At 41.3% G+C, this 22,846-nt stretch overlaps 1 protein-coding gene across 2 annotated transcripts in view; it reads right to left on the minus strand.

Annotated features, from left to right (window-relative positions):
• NAALADL2 (N-acetylated alpha-linked acidic dipeptidase like 2) overlaps nucleotides 1-20,221 on the minus strand; it is a 503,786-nt gene extending 483,565 nt beyond the window's left edge. Inside the window, exon 1 of one of the 2 annotated variants that reach the window (XM_074591744.1) lies at nucleotides 20,133-20,221. The gene's annotated coding sequence lies outside the window, so the exon portion shown is untranslated. Of the gene's footprint in view, nucleotides 1-3,829; nucleotides 3,909-20,132 lie in introns of those variants that run through there. The other variant, XM_074591745.1, reaches the window with a different exon arrangement.
• Nucleotides 20,222-22,846: the final 2,625 nt, after the last annotated feature.

Genomic DNA, 22,846 nt, shown 5'->3' on the forward strand with positions numbered 1-22,846 from the left:
CCCTGCTGGATTCCAGCTGATGAACAGGTGCCACGGCTAGCAGATGGCTCATAGAAAATAACTGCTCTTCTGCACTCATCCTGGGCTGTAAGAGCTGTACTCACCACATAGTTACTGTAGAACGAACAATGACCTTTCCTACCTCCCTGCACAATGATGTTAACCAAGCATACACAACTGACAGAGCCAGGAGATGCATATTTGAGGAGAAACAAAGTGCTTTAATGCACATGTTGCTAGGGCTCCAAGAATAGAGTGCATTGTTTTTACCTGATCATAACTCAGTCAGAACACTGAGTTACTTCTCAATGGAGGCAATTTCCACGTCAAATTTCAACTCTCAACCACTTCAACAATGCAGTTAAGGAACATGAAAATCTTAAAGAAAATTAGAGGGAACAAACAGGAGAGAGGAAAACATTTCTTCTCCTCACTTCACTTTACGATTTAAGTGCACAGGAGGAGTGGGGAGAATCAGGATTTTTCCACTGCTAAATAGTATACTTATGTGTTTTGATGCAAGTTTTTCTGCTGACGTGCTCTGGAAATCTAAAATTTCCAAATCTAAAACCAGTAATGACTTTAAAAATAAAAATCAAGATGACATGCAACCACAGAAATCAGGAAAAAAACAAGTGCTTACTTTACTGCTCCAGCAATCTTACCCATGCTTTTGGAGGAGAAATATAAACGGACAGAGGGAGAGGAGAAACATCCTGCTTAGAATATATCAACTCAAAGAAGTTTGGTTTGCAAACAAACACACACATACGTAAGTTTCAGAAATTTATGACACAGAAAGTTCAAATAAAAATATCAACAAAGCAGTTTGCTGCAGAAACTGGCAGGCAACATAGCGGTCTCATGAACTAAGCTGTGGTGCGCATTCCACGGAAGTGCTAGTGCAAAATTTTATATTCATAAGAGTCCATTTCCTCACACCAACACAAAACTGTTCTGCAGTGGCTGCTATTGGCAGGCCGTACACAGCCCCAGTGGTTGCTGGATTGACAACAACCTATAGGGAAGATATAAACACAGAGTTGGTCCCCTCTGTACACGGCCACCTAATAGAAGGTTCTGGCATATAGTATTAGAAAAAATATGACTGACATTCCTGACAGCAGTTACCAATTTAGGCTGAGATGCGTCTGTCAAGGAATCAAACAAAAATCCTCACAAAAAGCAACTTCTTCCAACAGATCAAACACACAACAAAAGTCCAACCGCAGTGAAAAATAAAAACGGCACCACACTATCTCCACATGGCAGGAAAAAGAAACAACTTTGCCCCTCCAAAAAAAACAGACATTGAGTATCTGTCCTATATCTCACAGCTGAAGATCACGCCTATATTTCATAGCTGGATTAATTACAGCTATCTTCAGGAAAGTGTTGTGACCCTTGTTTTACAAATTGTCAACCCAAAGAGCATTCTGCACAGAGAGGGAACTTACAGGACCCCAAAACCCCGAAGTTTTATCACTAATTCAGAGCCACCTATCAATGACTTCCTTACATTACATTGCATACTCCTAATAAACTAATTTATAACTACAGATATATATAGATAACTAGATAGACAGATAGATAATTATAGATATATTCTATAGAAGAAGAAGAAGATATATCTATAGATATATTCTATAGAAGCATGTGCTTAAACGCTAAAGCAAAATGTCACAGGGGGGGAGGGAGAAAAAAAAACCCAAAAGGCACAACAGTCTAAGCACTGATTCCCTACTAAAGAAATACATTGTACTGCAGGAACGCTACCTTGGCCAACAAAAGTACATTTAGAGTAGGAGCTCCAGAAGCAATGAAGAAGTCTGAGGATCTAGAAGGTGTCTATTTGACAGATTAACCATAATGAAGAGCTACAGCACACATTCCCTGGAGGGTTACGCGTGCATCACTAAGAACTACTCTTCTGAAATAAATCTGTTTATTAAGAGGCAGAAAAAGCACTTTAAAGGTCTATTTTTGACTAGTCTGTATTCATACCCCAAGGTTATTTAAGAAGGGGAAAAAAAAAAAAAAAATAATAATGCAGGTATGTACCACCGTAAGTGAGAAGCTAAGATTTCAGCTATGAAGATTAACAGAGCAGGAAGTCATATGATTCAGCATGACTACTGGGAGCTGCTACCACAAAAAATCTTCAGCTTATGACACTCATGAACATCTTTTTATCGACTTACACAATTCTCACATTTTTACCACTTAAATCCGTTTTTCTGCTTTAGATAACCTGGACCAAACTCTTCAAAGCAAACAAAATAGCCTCTCATTAGCACAAACAGAGGTACTCCCTCATTATCAGCAATTTAGCCCGTTAATATCATCTCACCTAACACCTTCAACAATGTAAAAGTATTCCATAATATTTTAAGGATGTGAAAAAAAAAAAATGTGGAGTTTAGATAGACACTTAAAACAAGAAAACCACAGCAAAACTTGGAGAAAAGACATTTTCTGCAGATTTTTTTCTTTTTAAAGAAAACGTTTTGTGCATAGCTCTACCGCTTTTAATTTAAAAATTACAACTGTAGAAAACTGCAAAAGGTCTGCTACAAGAGATCATTCTTTGGCTTGCTTCAGGTGATTAACTTTATGGGAGATTATCAAACCCTTAAGACACCTTCTAGGAACATGATCCCAGAGCAAAATTCAGAAGATACTTTTTAGTCTTCATTTTGTTGATACTGGAGATAAATGCTGGATTACAGATGCACTGGGACTCATAAAATCTCTTTAGATTAAGATTCTAAAACTATATATAGCATTGCTTGATATACAGGACTCTGGCATCACTACAGTTTCAGTCATTTAATGCTTTCCATATGCTAACCACTGAACAAATAAATTTGCCTGTAAATGCAAGAAATACGTACCAAGTAATAAATAAACCAACATGAAACGGGCTGTTCATATTAGGGTAAAATCTAAATTCTTTATTTCTTCCCTGAATATTCCTGTCCAGATGACTCAGCAACAACGCTGCAAATTTCAGCTGAAGTCAGCAAGATACCTCAGCACCATTTCCAAGTGTCAACTCCGTAGCCTTTACAGTTTTAATTACAATTTTGAGGCTATCTGAAGTTAAGGGAAACCTACCGTACAGAAACCTACTGAAGCCAAGGAGCTCCACACGGATGGAGAAACCAAGACCCCGTGGATCACGCAGCAGGACTGCAACGTTATCCTATACGGGACCCTGTGAAATTACTCAATGTGTGTTTCAGATAACCTGAATGTGCGCAAAATGAAGGAGGGGAACGCACGCTTTCGTCCAGTTCATTGTCTTGACGGCTTGCAGAAAGTTTTCAAGGTGCCACACATCCCTACGTCTTCGGGTTTCTCTTTTTTAATATTTAAAAGTTTTAAGGACCTAACACATAATTGAGTTTCTAAACCTAGCCGAGACAAAGCTCGGGTCCATACTTCTCAAAAACAGCTAAGCGAACGGAAAGTAAACAATAAAATATTCGGCGTAATTCAAGGCGGCACCTCAGGAGTGAGGATGGAGGAGGGCGGGAGCACGCAACTGACCATCTTTATGTCGGACACGCTCGCGGTGCACATTTACCTCTTATACCGCAAACCCACCTCCCACCCGGCCAGGAGAGACAAACCGCGCTGACTTAAAGCCGCCCCGCTCAATTTCCCCTCATTAGCACATCGCAATTAGCGCCGGCGCGTGGCGGGACGCGGCTCCCCTCTCCCCTCACGGCGCCCGGCAGCGGCACCCGCGGAGCCCCCAGACGGGCTCCCGGATACTTTTTTTTTTATTTACCGAGTTCAGAGTCACTTTTCTAAAAACACCCACCAAACTGTCTCGCTCTGACAAAGTTTTCCCTCCCTGCGGCGCTGGCGTGAGGGCGAGCCCCGGCTGACAGCCGGGTCTCCGCACACCGACGGACCCGCCTCTCCCGCCCGCTGGGTGAAGGGGGGAGAAAGATGGCGGTACCGGGGGTCCGGCGCCTCCACAGCGGGTCCCGGCCGCCCCGGGGCCGCGCTGCCCGCCCGCCTCCTCCCCGCGCCGCCGTTACCTGCCCGCCCCGGGTGCCCCGGCGCCGTACGGCCGCCCCGCGCCCGCCGAGGGAGGTTTTCAGCAGCCGTAAAGCGGGGAGCGCGCTCTCCCCGAGCGGCGCGGCGCCGGCGGCCGAGTAGGGGCCACCCCGGGACGCGGCCGTCGGCCGGGGGCAGTCTGCGGGCGCGATGCCCTCCCTCGGCTCCATCATCAGAGCGACCGGGCTCCCCTCACCTCGGGGGGTCCCTACCTGCGCGGGGGGCTGCTCCCGCCGCCGGGCCTGCCCTGCCCGAGGCCCCCCATAATCCGCCCCCCAGTCAGCCGGGGACGGAGGTGAAGTGGTCCCCAGGCCCCGGGGAGAGAAAAACTGTGGAAAGCTTTTCACACCGTGTGACAGCAGGTTCGCGCAGGTTACGGGTGAGGCCATTGCCTGCATTCAAGCTGCAGGAGCTGAGAGGAGTTTCCCTCCCTCACGGACTAGATTCCTAAGGTCTGACAGACAGAGTGGTGTTCCAGCCTTGCTTCGAGCGGACAGAGATAGTTCAAGCCTTGTTTTAAGGCTTTTTTGGTGATAGTTCGGGATGCTCAGGGGTTTGCACATACACAAGCCATGTGGTGACATACCCTGTACCCACAGACCCACCACCCAGGAGGGGACGAGAGTTGTCAAGTCCACCCAGAGCCAGCCAGGACATGCAGGTTTTCCCAGCACAGCTCTGCGGGAGCAAACATCTGAGCACCATGGTCACCCCTCTGACAAATATCATCAGGATCGAACAACACAGGTGCACAGGTATCTCATAGGTGTCTGTGAAGTGCTATAGTTACATTGATTTCAACAAAGCCTCTTAGTGCCCGTAGGTAAACTTTGATCTGGAATGCAGTCCCATTACAATACTGTCTCCTTATAAAAAGGAATTTCTTCAATACAGATTAATGACTTAGTTCTGCTTGGAAGCATCTTGCTGTTCATGCTGCCCTAAATCTACAGTTTGTCCTGTAATCCTGGGTGTTACCACACAAGCTACAGAGCTCAGCTGCCTTCAACAGAGGCAGGAGACGTAACAGCGTGTTAAATTTCACTGTCTGAAGTCAGTGTTAGTATTGTTTACCCTAAGAGAATTAGCAATAGAAATGTTCATTTTAAAAAGGGGAAATGTGTCAAGAAGAATTTCCCAGAAGGACATTTATGACATATCCCTCCCCATGGGAGGGGAAGAAAAAAAAATGAAGAGAAAGCAATTAAGATGTTTTCCCTACCTAATGATAAGAACTACTATTAAAAAAAAAAAAAGGCATCTTAACCCAACAGCTACTGCAGAGAAGGCAGAAAACAAAGTCTTTCAAAAGTCTTCCATGCATATGGTACGCATACTAGCAAACAGCAGAGCAAATTTCAGGCATTTATAACAGAAGTAGCTTCTGCTAATAAAGTATTAATGGGAAACTCTGGTTGGACTGCTATAGCTCTGAAAGCAATTTCAGAAAGCACAGAGCAATGCAATCACTGAAGAGCAGGTGAACTAATCTACAGTCCTCATTAATAAAGCAGTTTTTCCAACATTAAGCAGAAGCAAAACAACTGCAACTGGAGGCATACTGTTCTTGCCCAGTGGAACAGAAACCTATCTGGCATTTAGGTGTACGAATAAATTTACTCAAAGCATGATTCATCAGCTTTTATTCACAATTTTCTCTTATCCTGCAAGAACATGTGACAACTTTACTCCTTCCTACGTTTTCCTCTTTTCTAGACCACCTACTTGTTAGAGCCATGGCTATATACTGGGTTTGTTAGTCACACTGTAAGTACAGACTTGAGGTTTTTGTGCCACATAGCTTAAGCCAATAGCACCCATTCCATGGGAAAGGCTGAGATTGAAGTTCAAAACACATTTTCCACCACCAGAGTTCTGCATTTCGTTGCTTCAGCTGTGAACCGCTTTCAGACAGTTCAGAATATGGCAGAAGCGGCAGCTATTACTGCACCAGAGAAATCCTCTCCAAGAGCAAATCAGTGCAGCAGCCATGACTCCTCATGCTTTCACAAAAGGGTCCAAATGTATTAGGTAGCCAGAAAGCTGACTGGAGTCTCATGCCTCTGCTGCATCTTCGTCAAATATTCCTGGACAGGCCTCTAAATTACTCCGAGCAATAGCAAAAAGACGCTCAAGTCTAGAATTTCATTACCCTTTTGCTAAAACCAGTTCAGCTTCGCTTCCCAAACCCCCATCTTCCTCCTGCTGTTCTAATAGTTCTTCCCTTCCCCAAACATTTTTGCCAGGGATTGCCTGATTACAGGCAGCAGGAGAAGCAAACCTTGCTTTTCATAGTACAGAGGTGTAGTCAAAAGGAGAAGCTTGAGACAGCCGGCAAGGAAATGTCTTCCCCCCCAATAGCGAATGAGGACCACGCACGCCATGAGTGAGTTTCAAAAGCAAGTTATGCCCCAGCATGCAGGAAAACCAAAACAGATTTACACTATTGAAGAAGAAAACTCCGAGCAATTACATTTTTGCAAAAACTTCATGTGACATCACTAGAAAAGAAGACGCAAGGTGTTCAAATATAAACTTAAGCCTTCCAAAAGCTTTTCTGAGAGAAAATAATGCATAAAAATAGCACATCCATTGAACACCTCAGTGCATGCATCTTGCCTTATCAAAATAATAATAAACAGATAATTTGGAAATGTTAATGGAAACACGGAAAAGTTGACTGTTAAGCTTAAAGAGACTTTACTGACATTAAGTCAGTCTTGAGATACTGTATAAGGCAGAAAGAAAAAGAATTCGTTTTACAAAAAAAAAAAAAAAAAGGCTGGGTTGGAAGGAATCCATTTGATGTTTTTAACTACTGACTTTAAATTGTTGTTCACAAGAATAAGCTTGCTTTTCTTCAATAGGTTAAAACTAGGTTTGTTTCCTTTTTGTTTTTTTACCAGCCTGCTAAGTGATTGAGCTGTAGTCATTACGTGAAGCAAAAGTGCCATCTCGTGGCTCTGGTAGTACTTGCTGGTTAAGACACTGCCTTTTCGGGTCATGTTGGAGGTACCAATACAAAAATCTCATTTTTAAAAGAGTTCAGCCTACGACTAGTAAAAAAAAAAAATCCTACATACAAGTTTATGGACTGACACTATGAAGGGTGATGTTCTCAAGTCCTTACTTGAGGACACAGATCACTGCATTTGGCAGGACTATTTATTCCACTGCAGGGGAAGGAGGGAATTCCAACTTTAAAATTGTCATTTTAAAGGTCTGAAAGGGACTTACAGTCCTGCCCCTTATCGTCCGCTCCCACGGTATTTAATCAAGGTAGCTACTGAGACCAAGATGACTTGTAGGCATGCCTGGAATGTCAAGTCTTGCTTCCTTACATAGGCTAAAGACACCACACGTTTAAATAACAGAAACCCCACCTGGGGAAACAAGAAATTAAAAACTATTAAAAGCATCTGCCAAATGTAGTTTGAAGGTCTGAAATTCCTTTTTATGGGCAGTCTCTGCTTTTTATTCTGAAGAATTAATTGGATATATGTATTTTACAGAACTAATCCATGATTCAGCAAGAAAATTAATGAAATGAACAGACAGTTGGAACTGCTGCCAAGAGTGGTCATTTTAGACCTAGCAACCTTGGAAAATGACCTTTTAAATAATGAATTTGGAAAAGTACACTACAAACCAACAAAAATGAGTGCTATCTACCTACAAAGTCTGCTAATAGAAATAGCTTCTAAAGAATGAAGACATTAAATGGATCATATAAACTTTGCTAGAGCTGCTCTTTATGTATCGAGCATCCTAAGCGTTGAACATACCTGCCTCAATGAACCCCCCAATATAACTCGGGTTTCCTCGGTATGTTTTCCTACCCACTCACTATCCAACGAAGTACCCCGGATCCTCTGAGGCCAGGAGAGGCGCAGAGCTGTATAGCATTATCAAAGTGCTAAGATTACAAAACGAGGCCTAGAAGGCTAGCACAGCTTCCCCAAGTACTTAGAAAAGGATAACTAAACAAGAGTAATGCAACATATTTAGAAAATTCTATTAATTATTCATCATCCCATAAGCAGTGAAATACCTCCTAAAAAAGGCATTTAGGCGCACATGCTTTACACAATTAGAATAACGTCTAATTCATGTTGAACTGCTGTTTAAGTAGCGCACAGTGATGCAAAAGAAGTCATGTGGTTCAGCAGTTAGCCTAGAGTTTCTTTTTATTCCTTGATCTATGCCTTACAAAGTACAGTAACTAGCAAAAGCAGACAATTCTGATTGTTATCCAAGCTTAAACCAGAGCAGGATTTTTCTCTAAAGGAGATGACTCCCTACTTAATAGAAGTACCACATTTTCTTTTACCTTTGAAATCTATCATATTGAAATGAAATGGAAGCCCACCATTTCTTATCAATGCATCCCTGCAGTGGACTTTCTCAGCCTTTTCCCTCCTACTCTGGAAAGCCATATCCTAAGCTGCAAATCATAATTCCCCACAGTCTGCGCATAGTTTATTTGTAATATTCTTTTAAAGTGTCCAAAGCTTGTAGTTTTTATGGACCACAGGACCCACTCTAGAAGTTTCTGGCTTCTGATAGCTGGTCGTGATAGACATCAGTTACAAGTTCAAGGAAATACCTCTAGCATTCAGCTTTTGCTAAATAAAAAGAAATTGTTTCCGAGTAAAAAAATTAATTGCAAATTAATAAGTGAAAACATAAATAGTCTCCTCCTCCTGCCCCCTGCCACTTCTAACTGTGTCCTCCTCCATTCTCCTTTCAGATTATAAGAACATGAAAGAGACAAAGATGGTTTACCGAATAATCACTCTCATGTCCACTCTGGACCCATACACTGTCTTTCAAAAAATTATTTCCTAATAAGCAACCTCCGTAATGTTACTGTTAATCTAAAACGTGGCCATTTTAGAACTATTGAGAAACAGGGGAAGTACCATTGATTGCCTGAAAGTCCTTGAAGCTGTTGTGGACATTTTCATGCATTACCAGGAACTAGTTGTTTTGCCGCTGACTCGATAAGATCAGGATTTGGAGTTCCTAACACGTAATTTTCATTTATGAAAACAGTTCAGGGTGTACATTTCAAGATGTTCATAGAACAACTCAATAAAGAGATGTAAATGAGTGAATATAATCAACATTTCTAATAAGCAGGTCTCCACAACACTCAAGGTTGTTTCACAAGAGAAACAGTTTCTGTGATAAAGCTTAGAACCACAGATTATGGAGAAGAAAACCCGCCTCCTAGTTTTTAATTATTTAAAGAATAATCACTTCAGTGGTGGGTTTTAGAAGGTGTTTGTGAATTGAAACAGAAAATGAGAGTGCAGAACCTGAGCCTTAATCTTCCAATTTAATTTCCTTTAATCTTGCTTATAGGATATAACCTCTTCTTTAACTATACAATTTTTCACCAGAGCCTGGCAGTTTCAGATCCTCTTATGCCTTTTTACCATGAGATACATCACGCACTGCTGTTTTCCAGGCAGACTCCCCTCCCCCAGCTCCAGCTTTCTCCACCTCATGTTCAACACAGAATTTGGCTTCTAATCTAGGATGGCTAACACAATAAAACTAGAACAGGAACAGAAGATAGAGCATTGCAAGTGGTCATTTGGCATCCTGCAGGGCTCACACTTACAGCAAATACTCAGAGCACAGGTAGGGTGGCAAACACAACATTAAGACTAAATAAAAAAAACAATTTGTATTCACCCCCATTGAGGTTTGAAGCTGGGATAGGTAATTTGTTCCAAATGGAGGAGGAGAACACTACAGACTTTTCTGGGTCTCGATCATTTAACTCATCATGGGGTTTCTTCACATTACCTGACCTCCAGTTGTTTTTGAACAAAAGAGGTAACTGCTGAAGGAGATTGTGGGGAGATGAAGAAGGATGCAACCCCTCATTACTTAATTGGTCGATCTCATCAGGAGCTGCATTATAGTCAGTGCTTAGCAAAGAAAAGATACTTAAACAGCAATTTTTAAACACAAAGTAAGAGTTTTTATTCTTTATTAAATCAAAGCATTTTATTTAAAAGCAGCAGGCCTAACGAAGTAAGGGACAACCTAAGAAAACCTCAGTGGCTTACACACATTCCATTTGGTGTGATAGAAGACAAAGACCCACGTATCTTGCAACATATAATTTACTTCAGAGGACAGTAACTTACAGCCTATGATTTTAATGATTGTCCTACAACTGGTCATTTTGTGAAGTACCAAATAAAGTGCAGTTAAACTAAATATTATCCTCTTACCCTTCCAGAGAACAGTATTTCATTTAAGCTATTTGGATAGAGGTAGTTTTGAGGGTTACTGGTAGATTTGAAAGCTCGTTGGTAGTTATTTGAGCTCTAAGACTTCAGCCTTATTTAGCCTAGTATCACCATTTTTCAGACTTCTCAGAAACTTTAAAGTCTCATATATATTTTAAAAGCTTAGCTTAAAATAACTAAACCTGCTACAGGGCCCAGTTCTGATTTTGCATATACCAGTACTTTTGAATCAAGACAACAAACCTTTCCCAGAAAGAGAGAATCTTGTTCTTTCATCACTCAAAATAATTATATTGCCACCACTCATATTAGGGGAAAAAGATAGATGAGGGCCTTTACTAAAAGATGCTCTGATTTGCCCTTACAGAGTTAATTGGAGGACTGACATCTGAAAGAGCTCTCTGTCTCACAGGACCCATATTCTCTTTACTCGTACTGTACCAGCTTGAAAGACAGAAACATTTAACAGACTAGTCCCCAGACATGCATTGTTTTTACTAATATTTTCACACTGTGGTGTAGCAATCCTGCCCAAAACCTCACAGCAAGCAGCATCTTGAACATAAAATATATACTGTGCCAGCAGAGGAAATTGTCTGCTTTGCTCTTGCCTCCTAGACGTATCAGTGGATACCAGGAAACAATGTCAGATATGCTCATCAGTCACAAGTAATTACAGATCCCTATCATCATTGTTTTTCCACACAATCACCTTATCTCTGACAAGACACAAAAAAAAGCCTACATGTTGTGGGAAGGATTCATTCCACCAAGCTGACTGTCAGAAGAGTAAGAAAAATAATGAATAAGAGTGTTGTCCAAATGTTTTTACTGTTGCTAGTAAATAGGAAGAAATTTATTTTTTTTTAAAACCAAATGTAAGCCTAACTAGCTTCTAGATACCTCTTTACACTTGCCTTTTTTTTTTTTTTTTTTTTTTTTTTAAGGTTTTCAGGAAGGTATCCAACACTGCTTTCTTAATGTAGTTTGTGATTATTTTTCATACCTATTTAAATAATTAAAACCACATTCCAGTCAAAGTCCTAATGAGTGGAAGCTTTGCCCAGTGATCTGTCAGGAGAGTCACTAGAGCCTCTGCCCAGTGCAGTGCTTCCCTGTAGGGGAATCTAATTAAATGAACTATATGAATGAAGTGACCATATGGAACACCAGTGGCGGAAGCAAAGTTATCACAAGAGATTCTAAGACAAGGAAAGAAAGCGCAAGTTATCAGAAGGTATCTGCTGAATATTCAGAATATTGGAACAGGAGCTGTGTTTAGAAGGGGAGGGTGTCAAGAGATAGTCTATACAAAGAAACACTAACACGTTATCATAATTCCGGGGCACTTCACATAAACAAGTCACAGAAACAGAGGAATTTAATTTCTTTCTATTTAATACCAACTGCAATGGCCACATGCTGTTCTGTGTTTATATTTATTGTGTATTTTTGTTTTGTGCCACCAGAATATAAGCTCTTCCGGGCAGGGCCCGGCTGTCTGTTTGGCACAATCTCCCCTATTATACAATACTGGGTACAATTAAATAGGGGTTATACTCTCTATGCTAATCCTCTCCCTGAAGCAGGCTAATTAAATCAAAACTCGATAAAATGCTGTTACAGTTTTCAAATAAATCAACAGAATACAGGACATTTCAATTTTAACTCACCAGGCGACTGGTGTGGAAAAAATGAAATATCATTTAAAAGACATATAATTATAGCAAGACCGTACTCTAGGAGTAGTGTCAGAGTTGGACTCAGGCCCCTGTGTACTCGTTGGGAAGCTGCAACTCAAGTCATTAGTTGCATCCTATTGATGCAACAGAGCCTGTCAATACTGTGCTGAGCTCAGGCAGAGGAATACAGCTTACAGCTTGCGTTGCAAGTCCTTGGTATAGTTTGCTTTCACTATAAAGCCAGGTGAAGATAATGGAGCAACACCTATTTCCATTCCAGCACCTCACAGCTTTTACACATTCACAGAGAAGGGTTATCTGCAGCATGGCAAACCCATCACACCGCACTAGGATTGTTTCCTTGCACCTGCTCTGAGTTATTCCTGCAAGAGTTTGCACATTCCTTATTCTGTTGCTGTCAGGAGGCCTGTGCCTGCCATAATTCAGACTTAAGTGTCTAAAAAGCCTGAAGAACACCTAAACGTTGAAATAACTTTGCTGTTCCCATGGTATTTTCTGCCCCATCATATGCACTATACCCACAGCAGAGCAGGTTCTGTTCTACAGAAGTCCTCTATAGAAGAGCATTTATGAACCCTCCATTTAAATCGGTATCCAGTCTCGTGATTAAAGCAAACCTTCTGTTAACTTAAAAAAAAAAAAAGATGAAACGCAGCATTTGAATGTATTTTATTTCGTTTGCATTAACATAAAAGCCTATGTAAGGTACGAGAATAGAAGCCAGCAATGAACTGCCCAACTGATTTCAAAGGTAGCTTTAGGTGGTTGGCATGGACTAGAGTATGTCTGCTAATACCCTGTTGCAATAGAGCTTTACAGGAAAAATATTTACATGAGCTGGTACGAAATCCATGCAGTAAAGTTTGTTCTGTAATTTGGTAGTTTAATTCTTCATTGTTTTCCAGATGCACACCCAAGCAAACTATAATAGAGGAGTCAAATGGTACAATCAGTAGAAGATCACAAACTTAATAGGGGATCAGATTTTCATCAAAATCATATCTGCTTCTATCAGGGCTACCTATTTGTTGCATATTGCAAAAGTAAAGTCATGCCAATAAAATAACCCAATCCAGATTAAAGTGGATAAATTGGGGGGGTTGTTTGTCTGGGGCTTAGGTTTTCTTTAAAGCACAGCTTGTACCCGATTTACTTGTCCTAATGCAGGCCAGTGTAAAGAATATGTTATTAAACCTTTTAATTTCAAACACACTTCTGTGATTGCAATTTAAATGAAAACACATGACTCTGAATCCTACTTGATCTCTTTGCACTAGTTCTGGCAGTGCATGGGCTTTAATTCTAATCAGGATAAACAAATCCATAGCTGAGACTGGTAAAGAGAAATACATGCCAATTTTATAGGAAAATCTTATTTTTTTGTTAAACGCTAGGCAAAGAAAGTATTGAGCAGTAAGTGGTGACGCTGGCCTGAATAAAATGAGGAAAAAAAGAAAGCTGAAGTACAGGGAAGCAGATGGAATCTAGAAGAGACCATGTGAGAGGCAGCACTGCTTCAGTACCTCTTATCAGACGGCAGAATGGGTGGGTTTAGTATTTTCATTGATTCTCGTTTCAGTTGGTATTGTCTTGGGATATTACCAGTTTTACTCCCCGTGGCCAAAGCTTTTAAGACTAAGGGTGATTAAATTAGCTTTTAAGCAAAACACAACGTGGAGACGGCTGAGGTAGGAACCTAAATGGAATAAAAGACCTTTTCAAACTAACACAGGCCTGGAGATGCCATCGTATAATAAATAGCTTTTCATTGGTCTGGTTCACTTTCATACTGGGCACCAGTGCATGGAACAAGACAACAATTTGGCTCTAAATGGTCAGGTTTTTTTGAAGTGTGATGGTGTGGCTGGATACTCCCAAGGATAAAAATGCTGTCAAAGCAGCATACAATTTAAGGTTCATGAGTGAAAGGAAGTGGAGGGCTCATCAACAAGAATGTCACTTCTAAGAATAGAGACAGATAATTTAAAAAAAAAAAAAAAAACACCACCAAAAAACCACTGTTCATGACTCCAAGGGAAAAATTAGAGTCTCTTACAGAACTAGTAGGAGAAAGCAGCAAGGACAACAAATGTCAAATTAAAGCAGATATATTTTCTGGTGGGTCATTTAAATTGTGCCTGAAGGATAATCCCAGCAAGATGGGTATTTCAACTTCGTTTAGCAGCATCCCTAGCTGGGATAAGGAGGTCTAATCACTTTATTAGAACAACAATGTCATTAGAGAAGAGTTTGGGAAGAGGAAGCTTTTTTTTTTTTAACTTTTAAGTTTTTATAAAGATTTAGCAGAATAACTTTAGCAACCAGCTTGAAGCTGTGGATGTTTAGGATTTTAGCAATTATTCTTTGTGGTATGCCAAAAGGCGGACTGTGCAAGAGACTAAGAATTGCGCTGTTGCTGCCCATAAGAATACAAATGATAAAATACATCCTATATTTATATTTTTTTACCTCTTATGTTTTAAGAATGGCAGAGTACAGCACATTTTCTTTTGCTCTTAGAGTGTTTTAGAGCAATACACTCTTTACCTCCAGACATCTTCATTCCTTTTCAAATAGTACCTAGAATTCAGATGACATGATAAGATTCGTGCAGTCTGACCTTCCTTGCCTTTCACACAGAGCTCCTGCGACTCCGTAACCAGCAAAGTTTGAGACGTGGATAACAGTCTTCATTGCGGCTTAGTTGCTTGTAGGGATATCCTCTAACAGAGCATTAGTGCCAAGTGTTGCAAACAGATAGTTATACTAATTAACTCAAATTGAGTTTTTATACTGTCCTTTAGCCTCTTCCCCCATCTAACCACCTACATCTGTGACAGAACACGCAATGTCACTGGCTTCCTCTGTACTGCTACATTTTCTTTTTTTTTTTTCTTTCCCTACAGTGTGGGGAAAAAATACTGATAAAGAAGTGCAGCACTATTCTTGAACAGCACACAGCTAACTCAATACTCTCTCTCTAATTAAAAGCTACTGAGTAATCAGAACACCCTTGAACCTGGAATTGGAATGTCAAAAATCTGTATTTTAATCTGCAAGCTACACGCTAACTTTCATAGCAAAGGGTCCATAATATTGTCTCCAAGTCCATGGTAAGCAGAGATGGCCAGAGCTCCACCCAACTAGAGGAGCAATGTTCTTAGAATATAAACCTTAAAGCAAGAAGCACATAACATTTATAAACTGCATAAAGATAACAGAGGGGTTTCTGGTCCTTGCCTGTTACTGGACAGTCTCATACAACCTGTTTTTTGTTTTTCCTTGTCCCCCCCCCCCTTTTTTTTTTGTTTTGCAAAATCAGAACTGCATTTAAGAATATCGTCAGAAAAATAAGTTTTCCATAGCATGCAGAGAACAGAATTCAGCACCAAAGAGTGAGATATTTGACATGCACAGTGCCCAGTTTTTAGCTACTGGTGTAATATTCTTTAGCAGCCTGGAGTATGACTCTTAAGATGAGGATGGCATGTGGCCAAAGCCAGTCTACGGACTGCCTGCCTGCTCAAAAGGGGATATTCTGGGCTGAAAGCATCATCATTGTTCGCAGTGGCGTGTCACTTAAAAACAGACTCACATCAGTAGACCACGACTGGAAGCTAGTAGCTGCTCCTTTGGGTCTCCCTCCTCTTTTTCTTCGTAGACTAAAGAGAGCAGAGTCCTTGTACAAACATTTTCATTTTGAAACACTTCCTACTCTAAAGTCAACTCCAGCATCCAAATGAATCACTGCAACATGAATTAACCTGTTAAGATATTACTTTTGCCAAGTATCACCACCCGGATATTTAAATCCGCAAAGTCTGTGCTACCGGGGCAAGCGCAACACCCACATTTCTAGAAGTGGGAAATCACCCACTCCTTGGATGTATCTGCATCTGCACTTATTGGTGCAGACAAGGTGCAAATTACACCAAGATGCCAATCAAGCTAAATCAACATCAACGAGCCTGTTCATCTGGTCTCACTGTAACTAGCTGTGCTGAGACTGACCACTTACAAGCTCTTAAGTGCATTGTATTAGCAGTGATATGCACTCACATCTGTAAAGGAAAGAAAGAAGTCTTTGTAGCCCGTTAATTTTGCTTCCTCATGCTTCTCTACCTGAAGCTGAAGGGTAGTCAAGAGGCAAACAGGTACAGCAAGCTGACTGTTTGTTTTATCACTGCAGAATAACACAATGCCTGTATGTGCGGAAGGAGAAACAGTTCAAGCCACACGCAACTGCCCTTTTTCCATTAACACTCTCCCTTATGTTTACACTCACCTTGCACACTTTGAATTCCCCCTCCAAACCCCACCGCTCACTGCTGATACCAGGCGCCGTGCCTCTACAGCAGCTGTGATGTGCATTACAGAATAGGTGGTTTATTGTCCCTAATCCTAACCTTTATTGTCAAGAAGTTACCTGACTTACCTTTCAAGAGTCTAATGAGAACAGGATTTTGGAAATTCTCTCAAGTGCAGTTTATGTGAGCTGATATTTTAGGAGCCAGGCATTCACTATGTTGCACTGTACTTACTATAGATCTAATGTTAAGACATCATCTTCACTGGAAAGTCAGGAGGAAAAAAAAAAATGCCCCAGGCTTCTGAGCTATGATTTGCTTGCCTGCTACTATACCCGCATACATCAAAAGGAAGGTTATACAGGTGCACCAGATTTTGAAAAAAAAAAAAAATAGTATTAGATTATGATCCAGAACTGCTGTCTGTCCTAGTTGGTCAGAGCTTTATCCAATCAGGTTGTGAAAAATCTCCACAGATGGAGACTACACAAGCTCTCTGGCCAAAATCTGCTCAACTAGCCTCATGATGAGAAAGTCTTTCCTTAAATCCAATGTAAACCTTTTAATTCCAGCTTGCATCCATTGCCTCTCAGCTTCCTGCCATGCCCTGCTGTGAAGAGCCTGGCTCTGCCTTCTCAGTAACCTTCTCAAAAGCAGTGGAAGGCTGCCGTCACATCCCCCATAGTGCCAGATGTGCCACAGCTTCCCTGTACTCAGTCACTGCAGCATAACGTAGGAACTATGGTTTGTTTTATGTGATGCAGCTCTATACATCCAAATTATGATTTCCAAGAGAAACTGCAGCATTTTTATCTAGAAACCAAAGAGCTCACATTTTTGCCAGTAGCAAAATGGGCTGGGGGAAAAAAAAAAAAAATCAGGTTCAAAAAAACCCAACCCTACTTGCCAAAATGTGTGTGTGTTTGTGTATATATATATATATATATATATTTTTTTTTTAAAAGAAAGCAAAAAAGCCAACCAGCAATGCAATGCTGGAACTAGAACACCCACCTCCTGTTTATCCCCATATCTCAACCATAAGACTGCTCTATAAGAACAGCCACATTCACAAATAGAACAGTAAATCCCCAGCAGCATTTATCCAAATACAGAAAAAGCATATTCCATACCAAAGTTTAGCAACAAAACCAGAGAAGGTCTGATTTAGTAAATCCACTTTGCCTTTCTTGTTATTTAGCAAACACCTTCTACTAAAACCCTACAGTTTGTTGACAGCAATCCGAAATGTGTTAAAGTAGGATACACATACAGAATGTCTTATTTACCAAAGCAGAATTATTTTTGGAAGAGCTGAATGTAGAACAAGCTACATCTTGCACTGATTTACAGCTGAGCATCCTGTTTACATGCTGATGTCCGTGTTTACTTTTTTTGGTTACAGGAAGCAATGCCGAAAGACTTGAAGTAATTTTGCCTCACGCTGCCTATCAAGTTATTCCACTTCCATAGGAAACAGTGGCTTGGGGTCAAGTTAACTCATGCAGAGAAATGCCAGAAAGCAGAGTTGTTGCACTGCTCTAAGACAATGCTGTTTTAACAGCTTTGCTACAAGGATTTTCTTTGCCAGGCTTCTTTGCTCAATCTGTCTCTCTGAAATATGTACAACATCCTTCTGGCTCTTTCGCTCAGAATATCATTCAAATTATTTTTCCTTCTATCTAAACCTTATTCTTCACCCCCCTCCTCTTTTACAGGGCAAAGTGCTAACATTTTCACAAGATTTGCCCTCTATCTTCAAGCCACAGTCTTAACTCATCAGTCTCAACCAGGGAACTGTACAAAACAATAGCTCCTACATTATATTCTTGCATGATTTTTGTTTGTTTTTTTTTTTTTTTTTTTAATTTATCTCTTCAAACATAGAATGACTGGCCTTATAGAGGGTTAAGAGGAGGAAGCCAGGACAGTTTTCCATATGAATCTCTGTACAAGTGCCAGCTGGATTTCGCAGCCCGGTGCTCAGCAAAGCACAGTGGAACAAGAAAGCTGTTAGTATTCTTAGAGTGCTCTGAAGAGGAACAGGAAAAGGCAAGAAAATAATCTTACTCTGTACCAGAAAGAAGTGCTGGAAAGTCAAAGAGGAGAATTCAAGCTCCATCCTCCCCACAGCACACAATCAACATCACTCACAGTCACTCTCATGCATCACCGTGACACTAAAGGTAATAAGCTGTACATGAAAGAAGGGAAATACTGAAGAGGTGTTGTTGCAGCACATCCCCCTTTCCTCTAGCTCTCCATACCCTCCAAAACTGCACATTGCTTCCAGGATACTGAAAATCCTGCTTGCTCTGCCCGAAGGGGACCCACCATGCACCCATTCCTGCCTCTTGGCATATATTTATTAATGGCTTATAGTGATACACTCATTCAAATAACTAGAGCTGACTTAGTCTCTTAATTTTTAGTTTAATGGCTGATTCACCCTACCTTCAAATGACTGCTAAGGAGCACAAGGCAATCCTAGCCACAGACAGAGCCCCAAAGCACAGGCGATGCTGGGGTGATACGGAAGTGTCGATGGCTCCCTAATACTTTTAAGAGTTCGTGCACAACGCTTAGGGCCTCTGGGCTGGTCCTGTGCACACAGACTCCAACACCACTGATTTTTATTAATTTTTTTATCAAGAGCGATAATAATTGAAAGAGGTCCAGAACAAAACCAAGCAATAAAAATCCCCTTTCTCCATTGTGAATAGCAGCTACATGGGGGAAGCAGGACTGGATATCAGTCCTGTACTGTTCCTACTACCCTCACCTGCCTGGCTCTGCAAACAGACACACATTTTCCCCCGACATTCTTAGCATATCCCAAATCATCACATGTGTCAGAGGCACTGCCAAGTGGTACAGTAATGCATACAAGGAAAGGCCTCCAAATTCCAAGGTTATATAGAAAGGGAAAAAAAAAAAAAAAACCAGCTTCTTCACCTCAGGGGCAAAATGGGACTTTACATGTGTGATGGACTGAGTAACGCTTCATCACAAGAGCCAATTTTCTTTCAACTCCCCTGCAGCTCTTAAAACATAGATCTTAGTTTTGTACCTGATTTGCTAAATGGCTTTCCTCTCTATCGTGCCTTTAAAAAATAAAAAAGAATGATAAATACATAATTTCATGATTTACTGCGCTCAATGGAAGCTAGGTATTTTAGGAAGGAGTACTGGTCTCACTTAAGAAATATATATGTATATAAAAATAATAATTAATAAAATCCCTGTGTCACTGCCCCCCTTCCACAAAGGGAGAAGGAATACAGTTTCCTCAGGGAAAACAAAAGCCAGAAGAAAAACTAAGTAGTTATTAATATGGATATCATCTAAAAAAGCCACCTATGACATATAACAAGCATAAAGCCCTAAGACAGCTCCATCTCACATAGCTTGAATTTTAGTGCTAACTGTAGCAAAAAACCAAGGGATTAAAAAAGAAAAGAGTTAGAACAAAATACATATATAGCACAAGCCTTGAATCAATAAAGTAATTAAGATCATAAGTATCCTAAGAAAGGCAACACTTAAATATTTTCCTGCTGTGTAGGACTTTGTTAGAAAGATATATGACTTTTTTTTTTTAAAAAAAAGGACCCTTCTCCCCATTCCTTTTCCAGACTTATTATATTGCTTTGCTGCATGAAAAGCAAGGTGAGCAAACAGGGCTTCCTAGATGCACTCCTGTTAACTCCCCTGGTTCACCCCCACTTCAAGACACGTCCATTCAGAAGTATCTGTAAAATAGCCGTATAAATGCTTCCTACCTTCCCCTTCAGATGGCCATAAACCCACATCCACTCTAGGGAGGGATCTTCTTCCCTGACTAAAGATATTCTGCGTGTCTCGTTCTTTTAAGCCTTTCCTCCAAAAGTGCTTTGCAGCTGGAGGAGATCAGGGCCCCAGAGCTGCAGCCACTCCACCATGTTTCGCACCCCACATTTCTGGTTTTGCCCTCTCTCTGGAAGTTTCTTTCCGGCAGAGTCTACTGGGGGGGGGTGGGGGGGGTGGAGAGGAAGGGGCTGGCATGTCCCAGCTGCCAGGCTGCAACCAGTGATGTTCATGGGACACATAGTTCATGAGCCCCTAGCTGAGCTCCCAAATGTACAACACCTGGCTGTGATTACCTGATGCAGAAGTCTTCATCACCTGATCATGATTAGGTGATGTGGAAACCTGCATCACCTGTGCTCAGCCTGGTTTTGGGCTCCCAAATGCAAAACACTTGGCCATGAGGGCAGGAGAGGAACCCTGTTGCCGGGATGGACGTTGGGCTTGAGCACACGAGGGTTGAGTGAAGCATCAGCTGGGTGCCGTACTTGTAGCATCCTGCTGGGCCATGATGCCTCACAGCCTCGAGGCTGAAGAAATAACCCAAGGAACCATTTGCAGAAATTCCAGCACTGCAGAAACCCCAGTAGCGCTGGGGTTTAGGCAGTTGGTTTATTAATTCTTGTTGCCACTGATACACACCGCTCACCTTCACCAAACATGTGGGGTGGCCTCTTTTGCGGAAAAGGGCTCTGTGTTTGATGGTACAACAGCAACTGTGCAATTACCCCCGGTACCATCCAGTCCTCTCTGAAGCCACATCCAAAGCTCCTGATGCCACTTTGTCTATAAAAGGCAGGTTAGAGTTTCTGCTAGGAAATCTGGGAAGCTGAGGTGCATCTGGACAAGGCTGCGGTGAAAAGAAATAGCCTAGAGTTAAGCTTGTGTATGTGGAAACTAGAAACCAAGCAAGAGGTTTTAATTTCTTAGACATAAATACCATCTCAGAAATTTTATTCATGGAATTCAGTGCCGTGGGATAAAAGTTCGTTTTAAAAATGCTTGAGAGCTAATGCAAAACTGCCCACTCGCAGGGGAGATTATGAACTAATTTGAAGAAAGGCAGTTGATTTATTTGCCTTTGCTCTGTTTTTGTTTAATATTGTGGGAACCTAAAAGTATCTGATTAGAAAAATAAAGTTGAGGCAAAGATCTAAGATGGGCCAAGCAAAGGTCTCCCAGTGCTTTCAGCATGTTACGAAATATACGATACCTTGTATAATAATGCGGCAAGAATAAATCAGCCTTTCATGATCGAGAGGAGACAGTATTACTCGTTCTGGTGCTTTCTGCCTTTCAGAGGCGAGTGTGCTCCAAAATATTGTCACTTTTGTTGCTTCCAATATGTCAGTGTGGAAAGGAGATCACAGAAGTGAGATCAGGCCAAGACAAAAATTTTACTGCCCTTTTTTCCCCCTTATTACAGTTGCTTTCAGGTGGCTATCAGTGTAAATTTTAGTACCTCATACCAGCCAGGCGAAGTTTTTTACTGGGCTCAGTGTCCTTACAAGGTTCAGACTTTGACAACACCACATTTCATTTTTAGCTGTTGCCCAACTGCAGTGTCTTTTAATTGAAAAATAGTCATCATTTAGATAAATCTTTTGACATGCTCTGGTTCACACTCTGGAAGAAGTCTTCAGGAAGTCATCGCATCCCAAACCACCTTCATAGACCCAAATCATAAGGTTTTTTCAGTCATATGCTCAGTGTGATGGGAAGAAAGACCTAAACCAGGTGTGGGTGGGCAGCCCCGCACGGGGACCAGCCCTGTGTTCCTGCCACCAAGCCCCAGGCAGGCAGGCAGCCCTGGGTGTACCTGGAGTTCTTGCCTTCTCTAGCTTCTTTTTAAGTGAATCTCACCCATAGAGAAATAGTGATTTTCTTTTTCTGTAATGCTGCCTACAAAGAGCTTCTCAATTTTTAGTCCATTAACAAATCTTTCCTGGGATCTATTAACATGTCACTATGGAATGCCTTTTCTTCAAAGTTTAATACGGCTTAACACTCTCTTAATCATATTGCTCTACTACACTTTATAGCCTGCGGCTTCAGGGAACCTTTGCCTTTTATTAGTACCCATATACAATCATGATGTCATTCCAAAAATCCAGTGCTGCTTTGGGTTCCATAAATTCTTATACCTTTGATTTACTTGGTGTATCTGCAGCTCTCTGAGAAGGAAGATGTGCAGGCAGGGCAAGGAATGAAATGTTACAGTCCCGCGTTGTGCCAGCGCATTGCTGTGCAAGGAGGAGCTGTACCTAACAGGAGATACGGTCCCTTCTTCCCTGCGATGATGCTCGACAGCATTAACAGTAATACTGGCTTGGTCAAATTTTTGGTACAATCGAGGTGAGTCCTGTTACGGCAGTCAATGGGAGCTGACAGACTTTCATGCTTGCAACTTTGCTGTGGGTGACTGTTTCTGTCATAGGACAAGATGAAATGGCCTCAAGTTACAGCAGGAGAGGTTCAGGATGGATATTAGGAAAAATTTCTTCACTGAAAGGGTTATCAACCATTGGAACAGGCTGCCCAGGGAAGTGGTTGAATGACCGTCCCTGGAGGCATTTAAAAGCCGGGCAGATGTGGTGCTGAGGGACATGGTTTAGTGGTGGTTTTTGTCAGTGTTAGGTTTGTGGTTGGA

Source organism: Larus michahellis, chromosome 6, assembly GCF_964199755.1.
Source record: "Larus michahellis chromosome 6, bLarMic1.1, whole genome shotgun sequence".
NCBI classification, from domain to species: domain Eukaryota; kingdom Metazoa; phylum Chordata; class Aves; order Charadriiformes; family Laridae; genus Larus; species Larus michahellis.